Source organism: Chlorocebus sabaeus, chromosome 20, assembly GCF_047675955.1.
Source record: "Chlorocebus sabaeus isolate Y175 chromosome 20, mChlSab1.0.hap1, whole genome shotgun sequence".
Taxonomy (NCBI): domain Eukaryota; kingdom Metazoa; phylum Chordata; class Mammalia; order Primates; family Cercopithecidae; genus Chlorocebus; species Chlorocebus sabaeus.
Window position 1 is genome coordinate 32,801,909 of NC_132923.1, and position 12,997 is coordinate 32,814,905.

The window sequence follows — 12,997 nt, forward strand, 5'->3', positions numbered from 1 at the left end:
AAAGTCCAAAATCTCATCTGAGACAAAGCAAGTCCCTTCCACCTATGAACCTGTAAAATCAATAGCAAGTTAGTTACTTTCAAGATACATGGGAGGTATAAGCATTGGGTAAATATTCCAATTCTAAAAGGGATAAATCAGCCCAAAAGGAAGGGCTACAGGAACCATGGAAGTCTGGATGAAACCCAGCAGGACAATCACTTAAAACTCCAAAATCTTCTTCTTTAATTTCATGTCTCACATCCAGGCACACTAATGCAAAGGCTCCCAAGGTCTTGGGCATCTCTGCCTCTGTGACTTTCCAGGCTTCAGCCCCCACTGCTGCTCTCATGGGCTGGTGCTGAGTGCCTATGGCTTCTCCAGGCAACAGGTGCAAGCTGTGGTGTATCTACTATTCTGGGGGCTGAAGGATGGGTGCCCTCTTTTCACAGCTCTAGTAGGCAGTCCCTCAGTGGGGACTCTGTGGTGGGGCTCCAATCCCACTTTTCCCCTCAGCACTGCTTCAGTAGAGGTTCTCAAAAGAGGGCTCTGCCCCTGCACTAGGCTTCTGCCTGGATATCTTTTTTTTCATACATCCTCTGTAACCTAGGTGGAGGCTCCCAAACATCATCTCATGCCTTCTGTGCACATGCAGGTTTAACAGCATGTGGAAGCCACCAAGGCTTATGACTTAAACCATCTGATATGGTTTGGGTCTGTGTTCCAACCGAAATCTTATGCTAAATTGTACTCCCATATTTCCCACTTGTTATGGGAGGGACCTGGTGGGAGATAATTTGAATCATGGGGGTGGTTTCCCCCATGCTGTTCTCACAGTAGTGAATAAGTCTCATGAGATCTGATTGTTTTTATCAGGAATGTCCACTTTTGCATCTTCCACATTTCCTTTTGCTGCCACCATGTAAGAAGTGCTTTTCACCTCCTGCCATGATTCTGAGGCCTCATCAGCCATGCAGAACTGTAAGTCCACTTAAACCATTTTTTCTTCACAGTCTTGGGTATGTCTTTATCAGCAATGTGAAAATGGACTAATATAGTAAATTGGTACCAGTGGAGTGTGGCATTGCTGAAAAGATATCCAAAACTGTGAAAATAACTTTGAAGCTGTGTAACAGGCAGAGGTTGGAAGAGTTTGGAGGGCTCAGAAGAACACAGGAAAATGTGGGAAAGTCTGGAACTTCCTAGAGACTTGTTGAATGACTATGACAGAAATGCTGATAGTGATATGAACAATAAGGTCCAGGTTGAGGCAGTCTCAGCTGGAGATGCGAAATTTGTTGTGAACTGAAACAAAGGTGACTCTTGTTATGCTTCAGCGAAGAGACTGGTGCCATTTTACCCCTGCCCTAGATATCTGTGGAACTTTGAACTTGACATGATTTAGACTATCTGGTGGAAGAAATTTCTAAGCAGCAAAACATTCAAGAGGTGACTTGGGTGCTATTCAAAGCATTCAGTTTTAAAAGGAAAGCAGAGCATAAAAGTTTGGGAAATTTGCAGCTTGACAATTTAATAGAAAAGAAAAACCTATTTTCTGAGGAGAAATGTAAGCCAACTGCAGAAAAAAAATTGCGTAAGTAATGAGGAGTCAAATGTTATTTGCAAAAACAATGGGGAAAAATATCTCTGGGGAGGCCGGGCGCGGTGGCTCACACCTGTAATCCCAGCACTTTGGGAGGCCGAGGCGGGAGGATCACGAGGTCAGGAGATTGAGACCATCCTGGCTAACGCAGTGAAACCCGTCTCTACTAAAAACACACACACACACACACACACAATATCTCCGGGGCATGTCAGAGGTCTTCACAACAGCCTCTCCCATCATAGACCTGGAGACCTAAGAGAAAATGGTTTCATGGACTGGACTCAGGGTCCCCATGCAGTGTGCAGCCTAGGGACTTAGTTCCCTGAATCCCAGCTGCTCCAGGCATGGCCGAAAGAGGGTTGGGCCATGGTTTCAGAGCGTGCAACATAGAGCTTGGGCTGTGGCTTCAGAGGATGCAAGCCCCAAGCTTTGGCAGCTTCCATATGGTGTTGAGCCAGCGGGTCCACAGAAGTCAATAACTGAGGTTTGGGAACCTCTGTCGGGATTTCAGAAAATGTATGGAAATGGCTCAGTGCTGAAGGGGCAGGGTGCTCATGAAGAACCTCGGTTAAGGCAGTGCAGAAGGGAAATGTGGGGTCAAAGCCCCCCACAGAGTACCAACTGGAGCATCACCTAGTGGAGCTGTGAGAGAAGTGCCACTGTCCTCCACACCCCAGAATGATAGATTTACTGACAGTTTGCACCGTGTGCCTGGAAAAGCCTCAGACACTCAACACCAGCCTGTGAAAGCAGCCAGAAGGAAGACTAAACCCTGCAAAGCCACAGGGGCAGAGCTATCCAAGACCATGGGAACCCACCTCTTCCATCAGCATGACCCAATGCAAGAAATGGCATCAAAGGAAATCATTTTGGAGCTTTTATATTTGACTGCCCTGCTGGATTTCGGACTTGCATGGGCCTGGTAGCCCCTTTATTTTGGCCAATTTCCCCTATTTGGAATGGCTATATTTACTCAATGACAGTACCCCCATTGCATCTAGGAAGTAACTAACTTGCTTTTGATTTTACAGGCTCGAAGATGGAAGGGACTTGCCTTGTCTCAGGTAAGACTTTGGACTGTGGACTTTTGAATTAGTGTTGAAATGAGTTAAGACTTTGGAGGATGGTTGGCAAGGCATGACTGGTCTTGAGATATGAGGACATGAGATTTGGAGGGGCCAGGGGCAAAATAATATGGTTTGGCTCTGTATCCCTACCCAAATCTTATCTTAAATTGTACTCCCATAATTCCTACGTATTGTGGGAGGGTCCCAGAGGGAGATAATTTGAATCATGGGGGTGGTTTCCTCCATACTGTTTTCATGGTAGTGAATAAGTCTCATGAGATCTGACGGTTTTATGAGGAATTTCCGCTTTTGCATCTGCCTCATTTTTCCTGCCACCTCCATGTAAGAAGTGCCTTTTGCCTCCTGCCATGATTCTGAGGCCTCCCCAGCCATGTGGAACTGTAAGTCCAATTAAACCACTTATTCTTCCCAGTCTCTGGTATGTGTTTATCAGCAGCATGAAAATTGACTAACATTCCCTCTGAAGCAGCAGCCTAAGGACCTGGTACCCTTTGAGCCATGTCTGCTGCTAGCACGGCTGGGATCCAGGAAGCAGTGTTCCAAGGCTGCACAGAGCAGCAGTGACCTGGGCCTGGTTCATAAAACCATTTTTCCCTGTTAGGCCTCCAGGCCTTTGACGGAGGGAGTGCCTGGAAAGTCTCTTAAATGCCTTCAAGGTCTTTCCACCATTGTCTTGCCTATGAACATTTGGCTCTTCTTTAGCTTATGTGAATTTCTGCAGCCTGCTTGAATTCCTTCCCTGAGAATGGGCTTTTCTTTTCTACCAATGGCTGGGATAAACATTTTTCAAACTTTTACACTCTGATTCCCTTTTAAATATAAGAGCTCCAGTTTTAGGTCATTTTTGTGCTCACACATATGAGCATAGCTGTTGTTTCAAGCAGCCAGGGCACAGTTTGAACACTTCGCTGCTTAGAAATTTCTTTTGCCAGATACCCTAAATCACTCTCAAGTTCAAAATTGCACAGATCTCTAGGGCAGGGGCATAATCCGACCAATCTCTTTGTTAAAGCACAGTAAAAGTGACCTTTACTTCAGTTCCCCATAAGTTCCTCGTTCCCATCTAAGACTTCCTCAGCCTGGACTTCATTGTCCATATCCCTATCAGAATTTTGGTCACAACAATTCAACAAGTCTCTAGAAAGTTCCAAATTTTTCCTTATCTTCCTGTTTTCCTCTGAGCCATCCAAACTGTTCCAACCTCTGCCCATTACCCAGTTCCAAAGCTGCTTCCACATTTTCTGGTATCTTTATAGCAATGTCCTATTCCTCAGTACCAATTTTCTGTATTAGTCTGTTCTCGCATTAGTATAAGGAAATACCTAAGACTAGGTAATTTATAAAGAAAAGTGGTTTAATTGGTTCATGCTCCTCTGGCTGTACCGGAAGCATGGCAGCATCTGCTTCTGGGGAAATATCAGGGAGCTTTTACTCATGGCAGAAGACAAACTGGGAACAATCATTTTACATGGCAGAAGCAGAACTGGGAGAGAGCGAGGAGGTGCTACAAACTTTTAAAGGACCGGTTCTCACAAGAACTCACTCACTACTGAAACACAGTATAAAGAAGGAAATCCACCCCCATGATCCAATTACTTTCCACTAGGCCCCATCTCCAGCACTGAAAGTTACAATTCAGTGTGAGATTTGAAGGGGGACACAGATCCAAACTATATCAGGGCAGCAGTATGAGCTCGTAGAGAAGGCAGGATGATGGGGAATGGGGAAAAGCCAAAGTACAAAGAGCTTTGTAGGCTATATTAAGAATTCCTACTTTCACTCCGGGTGAGATGGAAAACTCTGGAGTACTTCTGAAAAGTGACGTGATATTTTGAGTGATCTATGTGGTTTCTGTGTAGAGATTAGAAGGGGCAGAAGGGAAAATGCAAATTAAAAATGAATGGCTTAATTCTCTCTGTTGAAAATAAGAGTCTCCTCTTCCTTTTCTTGGAGCATTTACTTTAGAAATCTTATTACTTCTCTCCCTGCCTCTTTAAAATACACATAAATCCTTTTAAAAGCTAAATAAGCCTATTGCTAGCTTTACAGCCCCAGAAATGTCTTTCTCAAGGACCTCAGAGTCACCTATGTGAGATGCAGTCGTCATATATACATATACATGGCACCCTTGTCTCCCAGTTTCTGTGGGAAAGCAAAGACTAACTCTTCAGGGACTCATTCCAAGTTGTAAAACAAACTTTTTCATGAAGATACAAAAACTTCATTATTTCTTTGGATAAAGGCAATTAGCTTACACAGATGGTCACCCCAATTATGAAATGAATTTAGAATGAACTATGTGTGACAAATGGTGCTGTCAAGACCTCTTATTTGGGGCCTAGTTATTGTTTATCTTGAGAACATTTATGTAACGAGTTATAACTGCTTGGCTAAATAAAAGGGTGAAATTTTTTTCTGTCTTTTCAGTCTCTTAGTCCATTGCCTGTGGTACACATCACATTCTAGTTTAGTGCTTATTTAATAATCTAACTGTTACTTTCTCTTCTGCAATTGTGAACAGGTTTTTTGAGTTAGGAGGATATTTTGTTTCTAATTATATTTTCCAATGAAGAGAAAGAGCAGAATCAAATAAAACAGTTAAGAAATTACTGTGGTATTCCAAAAGACCAATAATGGTGAAGTGTGTTGTGTGAAGCAGTGGAAACTAAAAATGTAAGTTTCATGAGTGCCAAGGCTGTGTTTTCAGCAACTAACAATGTGTCACATGGCCAAAGGCATCTATGTGTTCATTTATTCATCTAATTAGCATTTATATAATTCTTTACTATCTTTCAAATATGAGTCTAGACTCCAATAGAAATTAAAAGAAATTCTACTTTTGTTATTTATCAAATTTCCAAGTTTTTAATTTTTTCTGATAATTATTCCATAACTTCTTAATTATTCTAAGCTCTCAATCAGCATACAAGATACAGAGCTTATTTATTCCAGTTCATATACATTTTTAGAGTGTTTTCTTTTGCAGATTATTCATCAAATCAAAATATACTAAACTTAACCATTCCGAATCGTGTATTTAGCAATAAATTCCATGGAATTATATATAAGTCTATATTAGATATAAAAATAATAAAAATGACAATTATCCTAAAATAATAAAACAAGATTTAAAAACAAAGTTTATTAAAGTTTGTGTGCCCATTACTTATGTAGTTGGTGTCTTATTACCTTTCTTTTTTTTTTTTTTTTTTTTTTTTTTCCGGAGAAAGAGAAAAATAAAAAAAAAAGGAAAGCATCCTGGATAATTTTTCCCATAATAGAAAAAATAGAATTAATTGATGATTTCCAATCTGCTCACATTTTCTGACTAACCTGTCTGATATGACTTAAAGTGAGACATTTCTACTGGAATTTTTGAAGGGTAAAGGGAATCTGTACTCATAATTTGAAATGCAGAAAAGTTCAGGCTTATCTCAAAAGAAAATAATGTAAAAAGAAATACTAATAAGAGTATAAAGTGAGCATCATTGAAACCAGTAGGTATCAAGAGCTGCTTAAGCATTTTGTTTAGCATAAGGGTCACTCCAGAGAGTTTCTTTGAATGCACTCTGATGGGTGATATTCCAGTATAACTCTCAACTTCTTGAAACAGGGCAATTTAATTTTCTCAGAACAAGAAAATGAAAATATCCAACTTGTTTCATTGACTTCTGGGCTACCACTGGGACTAGCTCTCAGCAGGCCTAAGTGTCCCAAACATAAAGGAATGATTTTTATCCTCCTAATTGGTTTTATTTTATTAACACAAAACATATTCCATTATGTTAAGAAATAGGACATTTAAGACAAGCAAATCTAAGCATCTACGTAATCAAACCAAAACATGAAATAATTGTGTATGCTATTTTGGCCAAGGAAAATACCACATTGTAGAAATTAGTCTGAGTTCTTAAATCACTTTGAAACGCCGTCTAAAAAATTGAATTTATTAGACGTTTGTTCAATTTTCTGGTTTGTGTTGATTAAGCTAAGTAAATGGCAATGCTTTTAAGTAGAAAAAACTTTTTGAATTTGAAATTAGAATACTCATGTCCTTAATTTCTACACATGTAAACTTAAGCAAGTGAGGTAACATTAAATTGAGTCTTTCCTTCTCTGCAAAATAGAATTAATTGTAACATTTTTCCCTGTGTAACACTGTTAGGATCGGAGGATGCAATTAAAACATGTTTGACAATAGTAATCTATTTCTAAATACAAGGCATGTTATTACCTCCATAATTAGAAATGTTAATTATTGAATGATATTACAAATGTACAAAAATGTTTTCACTTATTTTATTTGACATTTAGAAATTTTATGATAGTCTATAGCTATTAAAAGTGCTCCAATAACCCAAGTGCTAATATTACCGGGCAGATGAGGATCCAGGTTGGTAGGAACAAAATCTGAATTGTTTATGATATATACCTAATGTCTAGATGTTAGTAGATGATATACTCATCTGGAATAGTTAGTAAGTAACATATTATATTCTTAGCACTTTAGTGTCCATGAGTGCAGTATCTTGTCATGCCTTTGCTTGAAGGAAGTAACAAAGAAAATTATCTGCCTAAAGGGAAGGAGCGCATTAGAGAAGGTAGAAACCACATTCACACTCCTCTCCTAATTAAGTTTTAAACAATTATTTATTGATTTCCTTTTGTTGCAGGCATGGGATAACTTTGATATAATATATCCTACAAAGGACAAGAGAGTAGAAAAAGGTAAAAGACACATTTATATGTATTTATTTATTCATTCAACAAAAATTTATTGTACCCAGGACCATTCTAAGCAAAAGGGACACAGCAATAAATAGAACCTTATACTTGTCCCCACAAAACTTACAGAGTGATCAGTAAATAGATGTTTACAGTAAGGAAACCTGATATGATTGGTAAATGCAGAAAACACGAGAACATTAGCCTAAACTTAGAGTCACTGAAGTCTGAACGAATAACAAATGTATACATTGATATCTGAAAAGTGACTTAGACAAACTGAGAGGTGAAGAGTGTCCTAGGAAGAGCCACTTCTTATATAAATATATGCAGACAAGATGAAAGGAATCCCTCCACCCCACTCCTAACCTGGGACTAAGGTTCTTCATTAAACACAACTGTTATCACCCTGCAGTTCTAGAACACTCTTCACATTTGCAACTATTTATTTAAATGGCTATCTTATCAATTATTTTGCGATATCCACAAAGAAAGTGAAATTATTTGCTTTGTTTGTCACTGTATCCTCACGTCTTATTACAGGGATGGTTATTTTTTAAAAGCTCAATAAATAAAAGCTAAATACAAAATAAGTTTTAAAAAAAAGTTTAGTGAAGGTACAGCTGACAACACTAAAAGTAGTTCAGAGAAAAAATGAGATTGCAAGTATGGCCAAAGGTCATATCTTTATTTTAATTTAATGATAAAATCGCTGAACAGTCTTGTGGGGAGACTAAGCTGATCAGAATTGTGCATTTTGGAATATTGCTTTAGCTTGACAGTAAGAGGCATTTGAGAGAGATCTCATCAGGAGAAAGAGATACCAGTTAGGAAAGTGTTGCAATAATCCTTATGATCGATAGTGGTAGTCTGGTATAAGGTATAGTGATACATATGAAGAATAGTGGATGCATTCTGGAAATATTTGGAAAGCTAACAAAAAAGGAAAGAACGACAGAGATCACTATTTCAATTCTGCCTTGACTAATCTTTTTGCACAATAAAAAATATATTTAATATCTAATATAAATTCAAATGTGAGCATATAGGGAAGCTCACATCCATAATAAGAAACCATTATAATACCATAGCACAAGGGCTATAACAGAGTAAGTACAAATAAAAATTATAGAAACAAATAAGGAACTTCACTCATTTATTCAACAAATATTAAATGATTACCCATTATGTACCAGGTACCATGTTTGTAACTGCCTTCAAGAAACATGCAGTATTGTGGGAAACTCAAAGAACTATAGTATAACAGTTAACTAGTGACAAACAGCTAGAATTTCCTGAGTGCTTACTAAAAGTGAACCATAGAACTAAATGGATTTATTGCTGTATCTTTCTTAACCTTTCTGAAAAACTTCTGATGATAATGAGTTAATGATTGTTATTTATTTATTTATTTATTTATTTATTTATTTATCTATTGAAATGGTGTTCGCTCTTGTGGCCCAGGCTGGAGTGCAGTGGCACAGTCTTGGTTCACTGCAACCTCTGCCTCCCAAATGATTCTCCTGTCTTGGCATCCCATGTAGCTGGGATTGCAGGCATGAGCCACCCATGTTGGTCAGCCTCGTCTCAACACCTGACCTCAGGTGATCCAACTGCCTGGGTCTCCCAAAGTGCTGGGATTACAGACGTTTGAGCCACCGTGCCTGGTGGTAATGATTGTTCTTTCTGTTACCTTTGTCGAGTTCTCTTCTCCTCAACCACTTAATGTTGAAATGAGTCAAGGACTCAGTTCTTGATTCTCTTCTCATATCCGTCTACACTTATGTGCAATGTGATTTTATTCCTTTCAGTGACTTTAAATGCATGTATTTGCTGTGACTCCTACATATAGATCTGCTACTCAGACCTTGCTCATAAACTCCAAAGTTCTTTATTAACTGCCTACCAGAAATGTCCTCAGGTAACAAAAATGAAATATTAATACCTGCTTCTTTATCAACCTTTTCCATTTCAGTGGATGGTACAGTCATTTCCAATGGCTCAGGGCAAAAATTGGGGATCATTTTGCACCCCTTTCTTACTCTCATACTGTATAGCTGATTTTATCAGGAAATTCTGTTGGTTTAATCTTCTAAAGATATCCACAATCTGACTGCTTCTTACCTCCTGCATGACCATAAACTTGGTCTGAGCTACTATCATTCCTTACCTTTGTCACGACTGGTCCCTACCTGGTCCCCCGTCATCTGCCATTGCACCCCTGTAGTCCAATCTCACCGGAGCAACTAGAGATATCTTTTTAAATTAAAAGCTAGATAATGTTACTTGTCTGCTAAAAGACCTGCAATAGCTCCGGTTTCCACAGAATTCAAAAATAGGTTCTACTCAATGGCTTATGTACTTCATTGAATAGTCCTCCAAAAGAGCATGTCTATCTGGAATACTGAAGTTTGACTTTTTTGGGAAATATAGTCTTTGCAAATATGATAAAGTTAAGATGAGGTCATCGTGTATTACAATGGTCCCTGTTCTAATGACTGGTAGCTAGGAAGAGCAAAGGAAGGATATTTCTCTACAGCTTTGAGAGAAAGCTTGGTGCTACTGACATCTCAATTTTGCATTTATAGCCTTTATAGCCTCTAGAACTATGAAAAAATAAATTTATGTCATTTCAAGCCATCTAGCTTGTAGTAATTTGTTACAACCCTATGAGTCAAATATAGCTTAGAAGGTCCTGTGTGATCCACACCATCCACTCCCCAGTCTCATCACTAGCATATTCTACTGTAGCCACTCACAGTGCCTGCTACTTCTCATAAACAACAGGAATAGTTGTACCTTGGGCCAATTGTACTGTCTGACACATTATCCTGGAATGCTTTTCTGTTGAGTATCTGCACAGCTATCTCATGTCTTTCAAGCCTTTGATCAACTAGGAAGGTCTCAGTGAAGCTTGGCTTATCACACTATTTGAAATTGCAATTAGTCACAAGTTACAAAAAGCAAATAATCAAATTTTATTGATACTGTGGGCTTATCACATTAGACAAAATGTATTGGTAGAATGCCTTGCAGGAGTTTAATATACCATAATGGAAATAATGAACCCCACATATCTCTTGTGGACACCATAACATATAAACACAAGAAATATTTTGAGCATAAGTACTAAAGTGAATGGTGTGGGTTCTTCTGATGAATAAGAATTCACATCAAAGAAGATCTCAGCAGGGACAGGACACATGAAAGATGTTTGGAACTGTGAAACTTTGATGGGTCACTTAACATTTCTGGATATATATTCCTCATGTTAAGAATGGAGTGGTGAAACCAGATGATGTTTAAAAAATGCCCCATCCTTAACAATTTATTATCAACTCTACATATGATTAAACACAATCTTACAGAAAAAGGTGAGCTAATTGGCTATATCATTTTGCTTATAATAGTTTGCTTTCACCATTAGCATTTGATTTCCTGATGAGTACACAAATGCTACCTTCACAGACAACAATATGAAAACCACAAATTCCCTAAACTTCTAAAAAATTGCTATTGTTGACAAGATTATAGAAGTTCATTGGCAATATATTTGTGTTTCATCATCCCCAATCTAATTATGAAACTATGAAGAAAAAGGTTGGGATTGAGGGAACAGTGAAGACTACAGTATTATACTGGGGAAATAAGATATAGTCAATCTGGTAAAAGACAGAAAATATTGAAGAAACGATCAAATGCTGAAGAAAGAGGCTACTAAAATATATCAGACAGTAATGTATGTGTTTATATGAGAAAACTAGAGAAAGCATGTATCAATAAGATTTAAAATTAGAAGCTGGAATAACAGTCTTAGGAACAACAACAACAGACAAAAAACAAACAAGCAAACAAACAAAAAAAACACCACTACTTAGAAAACTTGAAATAGCAACAGGAATTTCCATAGATAAGTATTTTTTAAAATAAAGTTTGCCTAAGTCAGATCCACTTTATCCTTCAATTAACTGCCTGTTCTTCGAAATGATAAAATAACGATCTCAGAGTGCCCAAATAATTGAGTGCTCTTGAATTATATGAATAAGATTACATTCTTTGTTCTTTTACCCTCTACTGAAATTGGTGTAATGCTTGTAAAAAGATATTCACTTGACAGTTCTAAACATGTAAGCCCTCTATTAACCTAGAAAGCAGGGACAGAATACAAAGGAGATTCCAACAGCTTCACATGAGCTGTGTGCATGCTAAACACTGCTCTTGTTGGACCACTTGTAAAGTGAGAGGTTCATAGTTCATAGACCATTCAGCTCTTTCACTGTTGCTGGCATATTCAGAGATGAAGCTAATTAACCACATATTTGTAAAATTATTTCAGCTCAGAGAGAATCTCCAGAGATATGTTCCTCAGTTTAATGGTGAATTTGCCTCCATTCTGATATTGGCTAAAGAATGTTAATTCATTTCACTCAAGTTAATAAAATAAATGGACCATTCAACCATCCTGTACTCTTATTTTGCCTTAAACGATGTATTTTTATTTCTGTGATCTTCAATTTTATTATTTTTACTATGTACAACCTAAATACATAAGGTGGGAGAAAGATGTATTCTAACCTGAAAATTCCAGGTTATGTAGGTGACACTATAAAAAATTATCTTAAAAGCTTCGCACTCAACATCCATGAGCTAATGTTGAGACCTGCAAAGTGGGTGAAATATTTGAAATTATATCAAATAATATTATATATCTTTATAAACTTGATATGTTGACTGTAGCTAATGTAAAAAAAATACACAATTTAGAAAATCTAAGCACCAAATTCATTATGCACTAGTACTTCCCAGGTATAAGCAATGTTCCCTTATACCAAAAGTTGTCCTCAAAGTGTTGTTCACATTCCTGCATTGGCACAAATTGCTAAGAATTTTATCAAACTGTGAAATGTAACTCCACAGATAAGAAAAAAAGACTCTATATGATAAATCCCCATTTTTCATTTAATACATGTCTGTTTTCCAAAGTTGATGACCCAGAGAATTTAAAACTCAGAAGAAAAATTCCATTAATTCACAATGTGTAATAATATTGAGAAAAGTTATATAAAATTAGAAAATCAAAAGAATGAAGTCATATCGAGAGTATGGCACACACTTTTAATGTCATACCAGAGAATTACTTAAGAATCTCTACGTGTGTTTGAATTTATTTTTCAGTTAGAGGTCAAACATTTACATGTTTCATCTTCAATTGTGGACTTATATCTGGTAGAAAAAATAATTCCAAAGATTTTTTAATATTGCCATATAGCAAATTAACTATTTAACACTGCAGTCTTATTTTAGCATTTTTTCCTTCAAAATAGGTATAGACAGATTCTCAATATCATTTTGTCCTATCTTTACAATATTAAGTACTTTATTAAGAATTAATGAATTAAATTAAGATCTGTGGCATGGGTTTATTTATTTAAGAATCATATTTTAAACTACTTGAAAATTAGGTTTTGATTATAAAACGTTCATGTTAAATAAACTTCAGTTTCTAAACTTTCCAAGTCACCTTCCTTGTTGCTTGATCATGAATAGGCAGACTATTTCATTCCTAAATCTCACTTTTCTAATCAAAATAAAGAAATAA